Source organism: Glycine soja, chromosome 16 (assembly GCF_004193775.1).
Source record: "Glycine soja cultivar W05 chromosome 16, ASM419377v2, whole genome shotgun sequence".
NCBI lineage: Eukaryota > Viridiplantae > Streptophyta > Magnoliopsida > Fabales > Fabaceae > Glycine > Glycine soja.
Window position 1 is genome coordinate 21,008,790 of NC_041017.1, and position 6,817 is coordinate 21,015,606.

Below are 6,817 nucleotides of genomic sequence, written 5' to 3' on the forward strand. Positions count from 1 at the left end.
AAAAAGAAATAAAAGTTAAGATAACACAATTTCACAATTCTAAAAAATAGGTTGTTGTCCTTTGAGACAAACGTGAGAGGTGCTAATACCTTCCTCAAGCGTAAATACAACTCCCGAACTTAGAATCTTCATGTTGACCGGTTTCCTTCGGTTTTTCTGACGTTTTCCACAAATAAACGTTGGTGGCGACTCCGCGCATCTTTCCTCCTTTGGGAAGCGCACCCGTGAGCCTCGCCTTCGCTCGCCTGCGAAGGGCACGTTGCGACTGTTGGCGACTCCACTGGGGACTATTTTTGTGAGTTAGGCCTATTTTAAGGAATTGTGGATTTGTGAAACTTCGTGTGTGCATTTGTTGAACTGTGTAAAATGTAAATAATTGTTGTCTATTTCGCATTCTTTACACTGCATTCTAAGCACCCACGGGTTTGAGTAAAAAGGGGCCATATACCCGGGTTCATGGGAATTTAAGGAGTGGAGGTGAATCTATCATCATGCTAGGTCTCCGACTTGCTTGATAATAGTGAAACCTCGTCTAGAGCTTTCTCTCTTTATAATGTGTTGTCGTTGGTATTCCATACCGCCACAATATTATTATCTTAAGTGATGATACCTCTAGAAAACAGCCGTGTGAGTTATGAATTGTTGGGGAGTAGTTATTAGAGACCCCTAGATATTGTCCTATAGGTTCCCAAATAGGGGCAAAGAGCAAACACGCTCCGTGCCATTCGTTCTCATGCATTTTTTGGTAAATAGCACTAGTTTATAGTTTTGCTAGTGATGTTTGGTTTCTTTAGAGTAATACGTAACCTTTTTAATACTACGTCGAGGCGCCATCATGCCCAAAACGTAGCATTAAAGTTGGATCTCTACAGTCTCGTATGTGTGAATTACCCCTTTGTGTTGTTTTCTTTCCGTTTCATGCATGCGCATCTGCATCATACCGTCACACATGCGTTGTATGTGGGTCTCATGTTTTGTCATGGGAAGCCGGAAGATCCATATCGTCTTCTTAATTGCACACATGGGGCACTGCGCCCCCCAAATGCGCAATAAGGAGAGATAATTTTCCGGGCTCTCGTGTCCGTAAATGCATTCATATCATGCACCGCATAAACATCTCTTCAGCATCATAATGAACATATCGTTCCTGCATTTGTCCGTTATCACATTCCCATTTTGCATGAGTCATTACATCATCATGCATATGCGTTCAACATACTTTTTGTTCTACATGTTTGCTCATACATGATCCTTGTATTTCCCTCTACAAAACAAAAACAAAAAAAGGGAAGCATGAAAATTCATGACGCATTCTTAGTTGCATGTGTTAGGTACCATGAGCCGACCATGTTGGGATCATAAAGCCATTTCTAAAATTAAAAAAAAAAAAACACACAAACAACAAAACAAAATGATTGAGCATGGTACCTAATGCGTGGTTAATTAAGAAAGGATGTTTCTTCGGGCATCTCGATCTCATAATTACATTTTCCATGCATAGCATGCATATTCCCGAGTCTTTCATCCCTATGAATTGTTGATGAAGTATTGGCGATCAAAATTTCCATTCCCTGGGTTATGGGGTTGAACCAAGCTCGTGCTTTTATGAAAAGGTTCATCAAGTCAAGTTGAAGTATGGAAGTAACCATCTTGAAAAAATTGGGGCAAAAGATCGTGTTACATCGCTGCTTCGTCTACTGCCAAACACATTTAGGGCTGCTGATGTCCCTGTTACTTCCAGTTTCACCTTGACGAAGATGTCATGGACCATGTTGAAAATCTAAATTGATTCAACCCCATATCCTGTGTAAAAATTCGCAATACTTCAATTGTGCATCATTCGCATACATCCATGTTGTTCATTGGTTGCATTGCTCATTGCATTCTTTCCTTGAAAAGAAAAAGAGAACCTAATCATTGTTATAAAAAAGAAAAAAAGAGCATGCTTTACGGTGCCCTCACCGAACCTGTGCTAGAGCTAGAGTAATGGGTAAAGCGGAGGAGGTACAAGAGTAGATGGAGGCCGACATGGAGGCCATGAAAGAGCAAATGGCCGCAATGATGGAGGCCATGATGAGCGTGAAGAAGATAATGGAAGCCAATGCGGTTGTAATTGCCGCTACCAGCGTTGTTGCTAAGGTGAACCCGACGTCCCCATCCGGCATCAATGAATCATCCAACCTCAGATATGGTAGGCAAAGATTTGGGAAGTATGGGTGGCCCCCATGATGTGCAAATTCAAAACGAGCACGCCTTCCCGCCATATGGCTTGCCTCTCAACTATACGCCACCCAATGTGGCGTACACTCCCAATAAGAATGTCAATAACTCCACTCCTATACCCATTGAGAGCCAGCAACCCCAAACTGATCATGCACATGTCTCTTAAACCGTGGGGGAGACACATGAAATTCCCCATCACAATCTAGCCGACTTCGAGCCTTGGCTCGGATGTGCCACTAAAAGGCAAGCAGTTGGTGGTATACCCCTACAAAACCCTTTGGAGGGCCCTCAGTATCACCCACAACTACACCTCTTGCATTCCACAACAAGTAAAAACCCACATGCTATGGCAAAAATGGGAAAGTTGGATCATCTAGAGGAAAGGCTCAGGGCCATTGAAGGAGGTGAAGATTATGCCTTTGCTAACCTAGAAGAGTTGTTCCTAGTACCCGATATCATCACCCCTCTCAAGTTCAAGGTGCTGGACTTTGACAAATACAAGGGGACTACTTGCCCCAAGAACCATCTAAAGATGTATTATCGGAAGATGGGGGCATACACAAAAGATGAGGAATTGCTGATACATTCCTTCCAAGAAAGTCTTACTGGGGTAGCTGTTACCTGGTACACTAACTTGGAACCTTCCCGAGTCCATTCTTGGAAGGACTTAGTGGTTGCCTTCGTTAGGCAGTGTCAGTATAATGGCTTCGGATAGGATGCAACTACAGAACATGTGCAAAAAGAGGGCACGGATCTTTCAAAGGATACGCCCAAAAGATGGAGAGACTTGGCATCTCAAGTAGCGCCCCCAATAACAGAGAAAGAGATTATCACAATGATAGTAGACACGTTACCAGTGTTCTATTATGGAAATGGTGGGTTACGCACCTTCAAAGCTTTGTGGATTTGGTCTTTGCCAGTGAAAGGATCGATGTGGGTCTGAAAAGAGGCAAATTTAGTCATCCTGCTTGGACGAATGAGAAAACTGGGGCAAATGAAGAGGGTGAGGATGAAGTAGAAGCCCATGCTGTGACTGCCATTCCAATACAGCCAAGTTTCCCACCAACCCAACAATGTCATTACTCAGCCAATAACAAACCTTCTCCTTACCCACCGCCTAGTTATCCACAAAGGCCATCCCTAAAATCAACCACAAAGCCTACCTACCGCACTTCCAATGACAAACACCACTTTTAGTGTAAACCAAAACACCAACCAAGAAATGAATTTTGCAGCTAGAAAACCTTAGAATTCACCCCAATTCCTCTGTCCTATGCTGACTTGCTCCCATATCTACTTGATAATTCAATGGTAGCCATAACCTTAACCAAGGTTCATCAACCTCCATTTCTCCGAGAATACGACTCGAACGCAACGTGTGCTTGTCATGAAAAAGCCCCAGGGCATTCCATTGAGCATTGTAGGGGCCTGAAGCGTAAGGTGCAAGGTCTAATTGATGCGGGCTGGCTGAAATTTGAGGAGAATCGCATGTAAATCCTGACATTAACAAGAGATGCCACACATGGGGCAATTTTGAAAGCTATTGTTAGATGTCTCTAATGACTCATCAGGATTTTCAACTTTCACCAGAATTGAGTGCAAGCCATTGGTCCATTTGCTCAAGCGACCTGTGCTCCTGAGTTTGGACTTCCAAGACCATTCAATCAGAGATTACTCGTCTTGCACGTTGGTGGGGCTGCCGTAAAACAACGTGTAAAGTTCAAAACAAATAAGTTTCAAAATAAATAAAAAGGCATTTGATTGACTGTGTTTTCAAGACGTTCATGTGACCTCATTTTATCATTCCGGAAAGTCTGTCTTTTAGAGAGATGTGAGTTATCAAGAATAGGATGTTGGACAAATGGCCTCAGTTACCTTAAGAAAAAAAGGGTTTGAATTAAGATACAAAGGCTATTCCCCAATTAAACTTTCACTCTCTCTTTTTGGATTAACAATGCACCCTTAACATGAATTACTCAAAAGACAATTCAAAATAAACTTCTTTAAAGCAAAAGATAAATAGCTATAAATAAATGAAGTTTAAGGGATGAGAGGAATGCAAACTTGATTTATACTGGTTCGGCCACTTCCCGTGCCTACGTCCAGTCCTCAAGCAACCCACTTGAGATTTTCCACTCTCTTTGTAAAACTCCTTTTACAAAGTCTGAACCACACATGGACAACCCTTCCCTTGTGTTCAAGAATCCCCTACAACAAGAGACCCACGGTCTCTTAATCCCTTTTCAGAAATAAGAAGAAGAGAAGAAGAAATCTCTCTTAAAAGAGATAGATTGTACAATGAAGATCAATCAAAATTCCTTATTGAATATGCAAGTGGTTGACCAAGGAATCTTTTTGAGAGGATAAGACATTTCAGTTCAGAAAAACTCTTGATCTTTCGAGATTATAAAACTGTTTGGGCAATGAAAACTCTCTTTAAAACATTTGAATGGCCATTCATAAAACATTTGAATAGATATGTCTCTTGGAAATTATTTTCTGAAAATCCCCTCTGGTAATCAATTACAAGACTTATGTAATCGATTACAGGTTTTAAAAATTTGAATTAAAACATTTTCAACTGCTGGTAATCGATTACCAGAGAGCAAATCTCAATTTGAAATGATAGAATTCTTTGGTCAAACCGTTTGTTTTCAATTTGGAAACTTCTTCCTAAAGATTATAGAGATCAACTTGATCATATATCTTGATTTTCTTGGATTCTTGTCTTGAATAAAACTTAGAAGCACTTGATCCTTTAGCATCATCAAGACATCAAAACATCTTGCTTCTACATAGGAGTCATTTGACCTAATCCATCAACTGAAAAATCCTTCAACTATTTCTCGTCCTTGGAAAATTCTTTTTGCAAGAATCAACTGCTTCTTTCATTCTTCCTCACTACGAGGTTGTGAAAACAAGACAACAATTGGTACCTCTAAGCCCTACACTGGGGCAACGAAAGGCACCATGCGAAAACCTCAAACGAACCTAGGGGCAGATTAGAAGTTCTCACCCTTTTCAGAAATAAGAAGAAGAGAAGAAGAAATCTCTCTTAAAAGAGATAGATTGTACAATGAAGATCAATCAAAATTCCTTATTGAATATGCAAGTGGTTGACCAAGGAATCTTTTTGAGAGGATAAGACATTTCAGTTCAGAAAAACTCTTGATCTTTCGAGATTATAAAACTGTTTGGGCAATGAAAACTCTCTTTAAAACATTTGAATGGCCATTCATAAAACATTTGAATAGATATGTCTCTTGGAAATTATTTTCTGAAAATCCCCTCTGGTAATCAATTACAAGACTTATGTAATCGATTACAGGTTTTAAAAATTTGAATTAAAACATTTTCAACTGCTGGTAATCGATTACCAGAGAGCAAATCTCAATTTGAAATGATAGAATTCTTTGGTCAAACCGTTTGTTTTCAATTTGGAAACTTCTTCCTAAAGATTATAGAGATCAACTTGATCATATATCTTGATTTTCTTGGATTCTTGTCTTGAATAAAACTTAGAAGCACTTGATCCTTTAGCATCATCAAGACATCAAAACATCTTGCTTCTACATAGGAGTCATTTGACCTAATCCATCAACTGAAAAATCCTTCAACTATTTCTCGTCCTTGGAAAATTCTTTTTGCAAGAATCAACTGCTTCTTTCATTCTTCCTCACTACGAGGTTGTGAAAACAAGACAACAATTGGTACCTCTAAGCCCTACACTGGGGCAACGAAAGGCACCATGCAAAAACCTCAAACGAACCTAGGGGCAGATTAGAAGTTCTCACCCAATAGGTTCCCAGCTACAAGGTCATGACAAAAGATAACAATTGGTACCTCTAAGCCCTACACTGGGACAATGAGGGGCATCGTGCATGAGCCTTAAGTGAACATAGGGGCAAATCAAAAGTTCTCACCCGTCGATGTTTTTAAACAGGAAAAAAGGGAGACAAGCCCTGGGATTTCAATAGATTGATTAAACGTCAAATGGCTCCATTGCCGTCACTCCAAAATGGTAAAGTGACTAAATCAAACAGAACATACACTCTAAGGGAGTTCCCGGAGAGATTTGCAAAAGATAGGATAAGGTTGCATGAATTATCACCTTTTTCAAAAGGACAGTCAATCTGTGTTTTCCAAAAAGATTAAATCAAAATCAAAATCACAAAATAGGGAAAGAATGTCATGAACATTGTACAACTTTCCATTGCATTACATTGTTTCATATGAGTTCAGCGTTACCAAATTTCACAACAAAGGTTGCATGCGTCTGCATCCCTAAATATCATGTTAACTGCATAGATTTCCTACATCTCGTGTCCAATCTTGTTGGATGACTGGCCCCCTCGATGGGCCGATCGCTTGTTTTCTCATAAAGGTGGACCCTTGGGTACTAGTACCTATCACTTTTAGAGGACCATATGTCCTTGCCATCAGAGGACTGCACATCCTCGCCTGCAGAGGGCTGCACGCCCTCGCCTTTAGAGGGCTACGCGTCCTCATTTTCAATGTGCTCCATACCCACACCTTAGAAGAATATAAGGTCCTTTGCCCTTAGATGCTTAACCGAGACTTGCGCTCCCGGTTA